Here is a 12,338-nt window from a genome sequence, read left to right on the forward strand (position 1 = left end):
CTGAGATCATTCTGAATCTCCTAGTTAGATATGCTTATTAAACACACAGTCAGTGGCCGAAACTAGAGACTCTAAATCTCCTGGTTGTATCTATTTATTTAACCAGCCAGCACAGAGTCTGTGCCCGAAACTGAGGAGACTCTAAATCTCCTGGTTATATATAATTAACCAGCCAGCACAGAGTCAGTGCCTTAACTGCGGAGACGCTAAATCGCCTGGTTGTATATATTTAAACGAACATCACAGTCAGTTCCTTGAAATGAGGAAACTCTAAATCTCCTGATAATCAACCAGCCAGCACAGAGTCAGTACCTTGAAATGAAGAGACTCTAAAACTCCTGGTAATTTATGAGTCTTTATCCATCGAGCACAGAGTCAGTACCCTAAACTGAGGAGACTCTAAATTTCTGGTTATATATATTTAATTAGACAGTGCCATTTACTGAGGTCACTCTAAATCTCCTGTTGTTTTGAAATTAGTCAGCCAGCATAAAGTCAGTGCTGACTCTGTGTTGGCTGGTTAAATAAATATATGTAACCAGGAAATATAGAGTCTGCTCATTTTAGGGTTCAGAAAATGTGCTGGCTGTGCCCATAACTGAGTAGACTCTAAATCTCCTGAGTATGTATGTGTTAGGACACAGCACAGAATCAGTGCCCGAAAATAAGCAGACACTAAATGCCCTGGTTATATATATTAAACCAGTCAGCACAGAGTCAGTGCCTAAACTGGGGAGATTCTAAATCTCCTGATTATATATATTTATGTAACCAGCCAGCACAATGTCAGTGCCCTAACGTGTGGAGAATTTAAATCTCCTGGATATGCATATTTAATTAACCACCCTGCACAGACTTTCTGCCTTGTCTGAGGAGAATCTGAATCTCGTGGTTATATATATTTAAACAGACAGCACAGAGTCAGTGCCCTCACCAGAGGAGACTCTACATCTCCAGGTTGTATATATATATGTTTAACCAGCTAACACAGAGACAGTGCTCAAACTGAGGAGACTCTAAATTTCCAGGTTATATATATATTTAAACCGATGGCACATAGTCAGTGCCCTTAACTGAGGAGACTTTAAATCTTCTGGTAATTTATGTGTATTTATAAATTCAGCACATTGTTTAACCGGAAACTGAGGCGACTCTAAATCTGGTTATATCTAGTTATTTAATCCGCCAGACCACAATCAATGCATTAACTGAGGAGATTCTGAATCTCCTCGTTATATGTGTTTATTTAATCATAGAGTTGAGAGCCAGTGCCCAAAACTGGGGAAACCCTAAATATCCTGATTATATATATATATATATATATATATATATATATTTAAACAGCAGGCACAGAGCCATTGCCCTAAACTGAACAGACACTAAATCTCCTGGTTATAGCTATTTGTTTAACCAGCCAGCCCAGAGTCAGTATCGCAAACTGAGGAGACTCTAACCCTCCTGGCTATATACATTTAACCAGCCAGCACAGAGTCAGTGCCCTAACTTGAACAGAATTTAAATCTCCTGGTTACATGCATATATTTAACCAGCCAGCACAGAGTCAGTGACCTAAAGTGAGGATTCTCTATATCCCCTAGTTATGTATATTGACCCAGCCAGCCCAGAGTCAGTGCTCGAATATGAGGAAACACTAAATATCCTGGATACATGTATTTAAACAGGCAGCAAAGAGGCAGTGCCCGAAACGGAGGAGACTCGAAATCTCCCGGCTCTCTCTCTCTCTCTCTCTCTCTCTCTCTGTGTGTGTGTGTGTGTGGGTATATATCTATATATATATATATATATATTAATCCATCCAGCACATAATCTGAACCCTAAACAGGGGAGACTGTAAATCTCCTAGTTATATGTATTTATTTAAGCCACCAACCCACAGTCAGTGCCCTAAACTGAACAGGTTCTAAATCTCCTGGTTATATGTATTCATTTAACCAGCCAGCCCAGAGTCAGTGCCCCAAACTGTAGAAACTGTAAATATCCTGGTTATAAAAGTTTTAACCAGCCACCACACAGTCAGTGCCTTAAAATGAGGAGTCTCTACATCTCCAGGTTATATTTAATTAACCATCTCGCACAAAGTCAGGACCTGAAAATGAACTCCTGTGAGGAGGTTGAGCAATTCATCAACTTCACCAAAACATTCCACCCTGGCCTTAAATTTACCTGGACCATCTCTGACACCTCCCTCCCTTTCCTGGACCTCTCCATCTCCGTTAATGACGACCGACTTGACACTGACATTTTTTACAAACCCACCGACTCCCATAGCTACCTGGATTACATCTCTTCCCACCCTACCTCTTGCAAAAATGTCATCCCGTATTCCCAATTCCTCCACCTCCGCTGTATCTACTCCCAGAAGGACCAGTTACACCATAGAACACACGAGATGGTCTCCTTCTTTAGAGACCGCAATTTCCCTTCCCTCGTGGTTAAAGATACCCTCCAACTCATCTCGTCCACATCCCACACCTCTTCCCTCAGACCCCACCCCTCCAACCGTAACAAGGACAGAACACCCCTGGTGCTCACCTTTCACCCTACCAACATTCACATAAACCAAATCATCCGCCGACATTTCGGCCAACTCCAAACAGACCCCACCACCAAAGATATATTTCCCTCACCACCCCTTTCCGCCTTCGGCAAAGACCGTTCCCTCCGTGACTACCTGGTCAGGTCCACGCCCTCTCCCAACCTGGCACCTCCCCTGCCCCCGCAAGAACTGTAAAACCTGCGCCCACACCTCCTCCCTCACCTCTATCCAAACCCCTAAAGGAGCCTTCCACATCCACCAAAGTTTTACTTGCACATCCACTAATATCATTTATTGTATCCGTTGCTCCCAATGTGGTCTCCTCTACATTTGGGAGACTGGGCGCCTCCTAGCAGAGCGCTTTATGGAACATCTCTGGGACACCCGTACCAATCAACCAACCGCCCTGTGGCCCAACATTTCAACTCCCCCTCCCTCTCTGCCGCGGACATGGAGGTCCTGGGCCTCCTTCACCGCACCTCCATCACCATCAGACGCCTGGAGGAAGAACGCCTCATCTTCCACCTCGGAACACTTCAACCCCAGGGCATCAATGTGGACTTCAAACAGTTTCCTCATTTCCCCTTCCCCCACCTCTCCCTAGTTCCACACTTCCAGCTCAGCACTGTCCCCATGAGTTGTCCGGACTTGTCCTACCTGCCTATCTCTTTTTCCACCTATCCACTCCACCCTCTCCTCCCTGACCTATCACCTTCATCCCCTCCCGCACTCACTCATTGTACTCTATGCTACTTTCTCCCCACCCCCACCCTCCTCTAGTTTATCTCTCCACTCTTCAGTCTCACTGCCTTTAATCCCGATGAAGGGTTTTTGCCCGAAACGTCGATTTTGCTGCTCCTTGGAGGCTGCCTGAACTGCTGTGCTCTTCCAGCACCGCTGATCCAGAATCCACCCCTGTGTTCTCTGTCTATACCATGATGTTTAGATTGATTCTAATCTAAAAAGTGAGATAATGGAGTTTTACATAAATTCATGCGGCAAGACGTGTCTGAGTGTGGACATGGATACCACTATTACGCATTGGATCACCTCCCACCTTTTGCCTGGCAGGTACTCATGTGACTCAGCCAACTTTGTCTATCTTATACGTTGCAGGCAAGAATGCCTGGAGGCATGGTACATTGGGGAAACCGAGCAAAGGCTACGACAACAGATGAATGGGCACCGCACAACAGGAGGGTTCCCTCCCAGTTGGGGAACACTTTAGCGGTCCAGGGCATTCAGCCTCGGACCTTCGGGTGACCATCCTGCAAGGTGAACTTCGGGACAGGCAGAAGAGAAAAGTGGCCGAGCAGAGGCTGATAGCTAAGTTCGGTACCCATAGGGAGGGCCTCAACCGGGACCTTGGGTTCATGTCACATTACAGGTGATCACCATTGCACTATACACACATACACACACACACACACACACATATTTCTACACACACACACACGGACACAGATACATACAGACGCGCACACAGACACCCACGCACAGCTTTATAGACACGCACACTCCCACACTCACACATGCACCCCCTCACAGACTTAAGACACTCTGCACTCACTACACACACAGACACACACACACACTTTCTCACACTCATAACCCCCACCCCAGACAGACACACCCACACAGACAGACAAAGACCCACATGCACACAGATATTTTGTGGGTGAGTTTGTACTTGCATGCAGTTTTTGTACTTTGCTCAAAAACTGCATTCATTCATGTAGAAATCTTGAGCTCAAAAACTATGAATTTATGTAAAACTTACTCCCTGACTCTTTTCTCTGACCGTCTGCCTCATGACTTTTTAAAATTCTGTAAGGCCATTCCTCAGCCCTGAAGCCCCAGGGAAAACTGTCGAAGCCTATTCAGCTTCGTGCTATTGTCCAAACAGTGCAAACCTTGCAAACCTTTTCAAATACTTTCTAAATTGCACCACGTTCGTTACTGAATGCACGATCTGTTATTGCTGAAGTGAAGCGACGCTGAAACATTAGTAATGACAATTTTGTGCGCTTTTCGCCTGTAGGGTAGCGTGGCCGAGTGGTCTAAGGCGCTGGATTTAAGCTCCAGTCTCTATCGAGTCGTGGGTTCGAATCCCACCGCTACCAAGATCGCGGCTGTTCTTCTTCAGGCAGAGGAACTTAGCAGGCCCTGCACATTTCCGTTGTTGCGTTTGCAGCCGGTCAGGCCTCTAATCCAGACTGACTCTGGGACAGTCAGTGGGACACTTTGCTGTCGGAGCCCCCTCATCTGCACTGCTTTACGATGAATATCGTACCAGTTTCTGTGTCTCAAATAGTCAGCACGTTTGGCTGCAAGTTTGGTGGTTCGAGCCTGCCCTTCGCACCGAGCCTCAACGATTTCAGTTCAAGCATTGAGACCAACCATGTACTGACACTGCAACAACGAGAACTCAGCAGAGTCCGCAGCTGGATGTGGCCCCAATCTCTCCAAGGCCCCGCTGCCTACAGAAAGCGGCTACTGCAGCTTCAATCACCGGCTTCCTGCTCAGCCCTGGGACACAGCACATGGAAAATCCTTCCCCAGGAACGGCTCTTCCCGTGTGAGAGGGACAACAATTCCACTTTAAGTTGAGAATGGCTTCAGAAGATTGTTGCAGTCCTTGGAGTGTTTCATAAACAAAACTCCTGTGTCGCAAATAAGAAGTGGGGAAAGTTGTTGGCAGGAAGGATAGAGAAAGTGCTGACTGTGAGGACTCTGTCTCGGCAGCAGGTGGGATTGCTTACACCCGAAACAGGAATGATTGCGTTTCCTTAGGGAATGTCCCAATTGATTTAACGTCTGCCAGAGTGATTGGGAATCATTCCGGCCACCTAAAGATGAGGATAAAAATATGAAAATGTGTATATTGAATCTTAAATCCAGAGATAAGTGCTAAATAGATAATAATGTTCTGAACGAATACTAGCTGAGAAATGGAAAGTGTGGATGATGACATTTGTGATTGGCAGGAATGAACTGGATCCTTGCAAATTGCAATGCCAGGTGAAATATGCTCAGTATGAAATGACACACTAATTAATCGTGAGCCAGGCCCAGCTACTTTAGTCGGTACAGCATGAGATGCTTAATCTCAGGGCCGTAAGGTTCAAGCCTCACGATGGGCCCTTTCACTCCTTTAAAGAAATCCAGCCCTCTACTCCACTTGCAGGATTGCAACCCAGTGCAGGGGTCGTTTTTGACACGTGGATCCGACTGTGTTTCATCACACGTCGGTTTCTGAGTGAAAGCTGTCTCCACTTTCCTGGAAGTGCCAGAGACAGGTTTATCAGTGCGGCCGAATATACGATGAATTGTGTCTCTTTCAAAACGTCAGGTTCCACTCCAAACGTCCACCAAACAGAGTGCTCAGAGACACAGAACGCGAATGTCTACTTGTTGGGGGGACGGGGTCTGACAGTGACTGCTCAATGTCAAATGGTCCTGAACCAAAATGAAGTGATTCAGACCGTTCTGACGGAAACCTAGGCGAACTCGCCTGAACGTTTCACAATTCACACGGAAAATGATCTTGTGTGCTCATGGGGGTTCACGTAATGGACAGTTTATTGTCAGTAACAGGGGTGGGGGTGGGGCAGGATTGTGAGGTTTCACAGTGGGACAGAAGTGATCTGGGTGAACGGGTACGTCTCACATCCCCAAAGCATGTAAGAGCTGATTGGTCCAGGATCACTACCATCTTCTGTTTCGGAACCAACAAATGAAATTGCTGAAAATCTCAGCAGGTCTGCTTGCATTTTGGAAAGGAAGAGTGTTAAGACTTCGGGACTCGTGAAATTTCTTTTTGCATGCCCATCTCCCTCTGGATTTGTACAGTCTTCCTTTTTATTGACTATCTTCTGACTTCCAACTTTATTCTCTTGTATTTTATTTTCCTCTCCAACCATGTTCCCAGCTTTTAAATTTGTATCAGATCTGTCCCATCTCTCACTTTGCTCATTTATGACCGAAGAACTTGGAAATGAACAATTAACTCTGTTTCTATTTCCTTAGATACCAGATGACCAGAGACCGGAATGTATAGGATGATGGTTAGAGCTTTCAGCCCATAATCTGCTCTGCCATTCTATCATGGCTAATATTGCTCTCAATCCCATTCTCCAGTCTTCTCCCTGTAACACTCATTCCCCTTGAATTTAAGACCCAGTCTTTTTTCCCAGACTGGGTCTTCATCCGCCCCAAACCCCTCCACATCTGCTGGCGGCTGTTACACCGTGTCTCTGGGTGATCGCGCTGAGTTTCAGTCGTGCACGGCAAACCAAATCTGTTCTGAACAACGCAATCACCGCTGGGGGACAGCTCGATCAGGTCTCTGGCCCCACTGTGTTTGTGCGGGGGAGCAGTTATCACCTTCACCTCCCATGGGAAGGATCGGTCCTTCAAATATCCGGGCAGTAAAAACAATTGGCTTGTGTGTTAACATAGATGAAGGTAATTGCTTTCTGATCTGGTCAGTAAACCTTACTCTGTATGTCCCTGCCCATTCCTGCCGTTGTCGTGAAAGGGAATGCACGTCCAATTAATTGCCGTGTATGGTTTTATTCGATACACATTCTTCCTTGTTCAGAATATAGGTGGATGTTTCCAGCACAGATAATTACTATTTTCAAGAATGCAGTCGGCGGGCAATGATACCTTTCTGGAGAGTAGAAGCATCAGTTTCTGCAGAAAGTGGCCTCGTTCAGAGCTGAGCAGAAATATTGTTGTTCCCGCTTTAAGGGCGACAGTTTCCCAGATGGTGATCGATGGGGCTTTATTGCAGCCTCATCATCAAACCTTGTTTTGCATTTACTCGCCCATCACTACTCTAGTGGTAAAAAGAAGTATCATTCCAAATAACTGCTGCGTGAATTTCTTTTCAAATGTCACTGCGCTGTGGCTGTGAATATGTGGCGATGTCTACAGCCCTGCTGGCCATCCTGTTTAAGTGTGCAGTTAGGAACATTCCTCTGTCTCGGCGCTACAAGGAAAATTGCCCGCGCCTATTCAGCATCGCCCTACATTCCAAACTCGGCAAACCTGGCAACCTGTTTGTCAGTATTTCCTGAGCATTTTCACGTGATATCCTTTTTTTTCAATCGTGCTAATAACCCTGGCCAACATTGGTCTATTCGGAACGGAAATGTCAGTGATAGATAAAGAGCAGCTGGCTCGGTGGCTCGGTTGTGACCTCGTTGTTCCATTTGGGTCGCACCCGAAACACCTCTAGTTCAAACCAGGCAGGAGCGACTTTGTTCCCTTGGGAAAAGTGGATTGGTGGGAATGGAGCGTTCCTGCTTGTTGTTCTCTTCAGCAAACCTGGCTTTGAACTTGCTAGCCCACATCTGCTGCCATGGTGAAAAGGAATACCATTCCGATTAATTGCTGTGTCAAACTTCGTTCAATTTCTCTCCTCGGATAAAGTGAGGGCTGGAGATGATGAAACGCTCCTAAAACAAACGGCAGTTCTCCTGCTGCTCGGATGCTGCCTGCCCGGATGTGCTTTTCCAGCACCACACTCTCAACTAAGTTTCTCTCCTCCTGGGTCGACGATATGAGTCGAATTGTGGATCTTCTCCCGCCGTCCATTTTAAGGGTACAGTTACCAGCACTGATCGTTTCTGCACCAAAACTATCGCATTTGCTTTACATGTGAAGGCATCCTGGTTCAGTGACAAGGTAAGCTCTCATTTGCTCGGGTCACAGCGAACATTGGTTACCTGATGTCATCTCTGTCAAATGTATCCCAAAGTAGGCTCTGAAACGCCTCATTTGGACCCGAGCATTTCTAAACCTGCGTGAACCAAAACCAGAAAACCTCAGTCATGATTTGGAGCAGTTCACATATTCGAGTGTCCAAGCAGAAGGCATGGTTACCGCTTATTCAGTCAACAACAGGAATGAGAAGATTTACATCCTCAGATGAACTTCTTGACTCATGCTCTCATACAGTCACTAATTCACTTTTCTGGATAAATGTAAGGGCGTCTTCTGCCTTCCCTTGTAGTCTAGTAGCCAGCCTTTGGCGCTCTCGCCGCCGTGACACGGGTTCTATTCCCGGTCAAGGAATGCGTGCTTTGTTCTGCACACACATCGTGGTAAGAATATTTCTGAACACTTTTCCAAAGTTGGCAGAACATCGGTTTTAAAGTTGAATAGAAAACCAAGAGATGCAGATGTTGGAAATCTGAACCAAAAACAAGAATTGACGTGCAAACTGAATAGTCCTGGCAACATCTGTGGAGAGAAACAGAGACAATGACACACAACGACAGAACCAGATTAGTTCTTCATTTCTAGACCACAATGCCGGGATAATGGTCAGTTTTATCTGAGGATTGTTATCAAAATCTTTTATTTTTTGCCAGTTAGCAGCCATGTCGACCCGAGATCTGATTTGTTCAGTGTCTACCTCCAGATAGGCCTCTAATTTCCTGTCTCTATCTCTGTGTATCTACCTCACCCTTTTTCATATTCTTTGACCCTTTTTTTGCCAATATCCCTCATTTCCCATTCCTACCCTATGAAAAGCCTGACGTTCGGGGATAGTTTGAGAATGGAGCTGCTGAGAGGTTTTCTGGAACCTGGCAGGAGGCTGCACAACATGGCTCACATTTTACGGATAATACGTCTGGCACTTGGATGTGATACAAGGGGCCATTTCTTCCTCAAATCATTATAACCCTTTCGAAATTAAAGTTGCATTTCTTATCCAAAGAAAAATAAACTAACTATAGGAGAACGTGGAAACATTAATGATGCTGTAAAATGAATGAATGGCGACAGCAGAGAATGAGGGTGATCCACTCGTGGTTTCTGTGCCATGACCACAACATTCCACGGCCTTTCTGCAGTGTTTCCTGCCTCACCTCGTTATTCCCACCAAACTTGGAATGAAGGAGGGAGAATAAAAGTGGGGGAGAAGAAGGAGTCCTATTAGAACAGCAGTAAGAAACTCTAGGTTGGTGTATTGGTTAGGAAGGACAACCTGCACTGCTGGAACTAAACCAGGAAAAAGGAGCGGATTTGCCAAACCATAACAGGCTCGAACTCAGGCAGGATGCTGCGTCGCTTCATCAGCAACAGGATACTTTATAAAAGGTGAACCTCCGAGCTTTCAATACAACAAGCGGGCGCAACTGCGATTGGACTGTATGGTCAGCTGCTTACCAAGGAGGGGTTTTAAATAACTAAGCAACGTCCATATGTGCAGTTCATTAACCACATGACCACATGAACTCGGAAATACATTTCTGTATCAATATTACTCAGTGTGATTTGCAATCAAACCCCTCTTTTGCAAAACCAGACATTTCACGATTGATCGTTCTTCAATGCAAAGGCACATAAAAGGCTAATCTTCTCTTGCATTGGTTTCAAACAGATATTTGTATCTGTTTAAGCTGACAGGACAAAGGGAACATTTTTCATCCTCTTGGGGCGTATTGACGGCTTTCATACACACAGAGGGAATTTCACACGAAAAGGAACAGTGTCATTGCCATGAATTGACCAGGAATGGTGTGTGAGCCAATGTAAACAGTTTGCTGTAAAGGCTAAACCATTAGCAGTGACACTGAGCCTTGCACCACCAGATGCAGACTCACTTCCTGCCTCATGCCTCCCAGTCATCATTGTCATTCACGTCAATTTCACTTCCCTGCTCCACTTCCAAACTTACTACCGATTGGAACCTACCACATTTAGGAACGCATTCCTGGAATAAAGATATCACTCAATGGAATAGGACTCGCTGTCCATCCCTAAATCCCCCAGAGATGGAGGAGATGAGTTGCTCTTGTGAACCATTGAACTCCTTCACACGGAGGTACAGCCATTATGGTGCAAGTGCGGGAGTTCCTGGATTTACACCCAGAGACACTGAAGGAACACAACATATTTCCAACTCAGGAAGGTGAGATGATTGGAGGGAGATTTGAAGGGGTCACTATCGTATCTGTCCGCTGTCATTGTCCTTCTACATGGTTCAAGCAATCACTGGGCTGATTCTGGAGGGATCCCGGTATGTCTTCTATGTGAAACGAGGAAAGCGTTTTCAGTCAGACAATTCACATGAAGAGAATTAAACCTGCATTCCCTGAATTGGAACTATATCCATTTCTGGACGATACAAACTTTGACTCCTCAGCACGGGCCCCCGGTAATGCTGATAGTATCCAAAGCAACCTGAATTGTACTCACCCTTGTGCCTGTCCATCCCTTCATAACCACCTTCGGCAACAACGTTTCTCTCTTCAATTTTGCAAACGCTTCATATGATCGCCTTGGGTTTCAAAGTAAAGAAAGTGGAGCTGTGGTGATCTGATGTTGGTCAGTAGGTGCAATGCAGGAATGTACAGAACAGGTTTTGATGCGTGAGATTGCACTGAAGGGATTCCACCACTAAAAGGCGCTGTTCATCTCCTCTGTTCTCCATCACGAGATTCAAACCAACAGAGGATTCTCTCTGGACTGGCTCAGGGTCTTGACTGGAAAAGGTCATGACGCAAGGTATGAAAAGATATTTCACTGGAGTGAATCAAAAAATCGCAGACTGACTGTGAATAAAATGATGGCAACTTCCAGCAGAGGCTCAGGCGACCCGGAAGCAGGTACCTGAGGGCAAATATGTTGCCTTGGCTATTGAAAGACATTGCTTCACGAAGTGGGACATCCGATGTGAAACAGTGACGATAATTATTTTTACTGATTGTTCACCTTGTGTTTACCCCGATGTCCATGTTTCAATTTCATATCGACTACCTGTCGTACCGCCGGCTGCCGTTGGGCCAGTGACGTAATGGATAATGCCTCTGACTTTTGGTGGTTCGATCCTTCCTGATTTGTGTGCAATGTACTGCAGGGATTGGATCATTGGGTCTCGAATTTGGTAGTAATGCACCTCAATGTGCGACAGATTTTCAGGAGCTGCAGACTTTGGATCAGTGTGTTTTCAAATTTGAAAGTTGCATGTGAGGCAATTGTCCATTTTAAATTCCAGCTCAACGCAACGTCTCTCATGGTCTGTAAAACTGAATTTAGTTGCGCCTAAAGCTGCCTTTTGTCGGAGAAACTTCTGTGTGTGTGTGTGTGTGTGTGTATAGGTGGGGTGTAGGGGGCGGGGTGGGGCTTGGTCTTAAGTCGGTGGAGAGCGGTACTGAAGCACAAGGAGCTGGTATAATCCCGAAAACTCTGCCCTCCTCCCCCCACCTCCGGGCACGTGTGTCTGTGACTCACTTTATGGATGAAAATGTGAATGGGTTGCTCGAGGGGATTTCACTTCAGTATGACGGTATATAACTCACTCCCAGTGTTGTCTCGTTTAAGATCGCAGGGATAATCTTTTTCTGAATTTTGCGGTGAAAACAACAGAACACACAAAGTATCCTGTCAAAGCTGGACACTGGATCGAAAACAGACGGCTATCTGATGAGCCATACTGCACGATAGGCCGAATGGTATTTTCCTTTCGTGTTAACAACACCTCGAAGACAACGAGAAACTAATGTGCAGCGAAAATGAACCAAAATGAAATGCATAAGTGGTTTCATTGAGAATAAATGCGACAGCTTCTGTTGCCTTCCCTTTTAATCTCACGGTTAGGAGTTGGTGCATTTTCTGAGGGGGAAAGGGTGATTCCTGGTCAGGGAATGGGCGATGCGTTCTGCAAAGATATCTTGCTAACAGTATTTCTGACCGATTTGCTGAAGCCGTCAGGTCATTGGTTTTGTCTCAAACGTTGTTAAGAATAATATGAAACAAAGGA

General features: G+C 45.6%; 1 long non-coding RNA gene and 1 other non-coding gene across 3 annotated transcripts in view; both read left to right on the top strand.

Annotated features, from left to right (window-relative positions):
• Nucleotides 1–12,087, top strand: part of LOC148136087 (uncharacterized) — a 55,215-nt gene extending 43,128 nt beyond the window's left edge. The window contains exon 4 of one of the 2 annotated variants that reach the window (XR_015754704.1): nt 11,900–12,087. This is a non-coding gene — a long non-coding RNA (uncharacterized LOC148136087). Of the gene's footprint in view, nt 1–3,673; nt 3,757–11,899 lie in introns of those variants that run through there. The other variant, XR_015754703.1, reaches the window with a different exon arrangement.
• trnal-uaa (transfer RNA leucine (anticodon UAA)) lies at nt 4,599–4,680 on the top strand. The gene has a single exon. It is a non-coding gene; the product is annotated as a tRNA-Leu (tRNA).
• Nucleotides 12,088–12,338: the final 251 nt, after the last annotated feature.

Source organism: Chiloscyllium plagiosum, unplaced genomic scaffold (genome assembly GCF_037043375.1).
Source record: "Chiloscyllium plagiosum isolate Xiang-an unplaced genomic scaffold, Cpla_swu_hap1 HiC_scaffold_47, whole genome shotgun sequence".
Lineage (NCBI taxonomy): Eukaryota > Metazoa > Chordata > Chondrichthyes > Orectolobiformes > Hemiscylliidae > Chiloscyllium > Chiloscyllium plagiosum.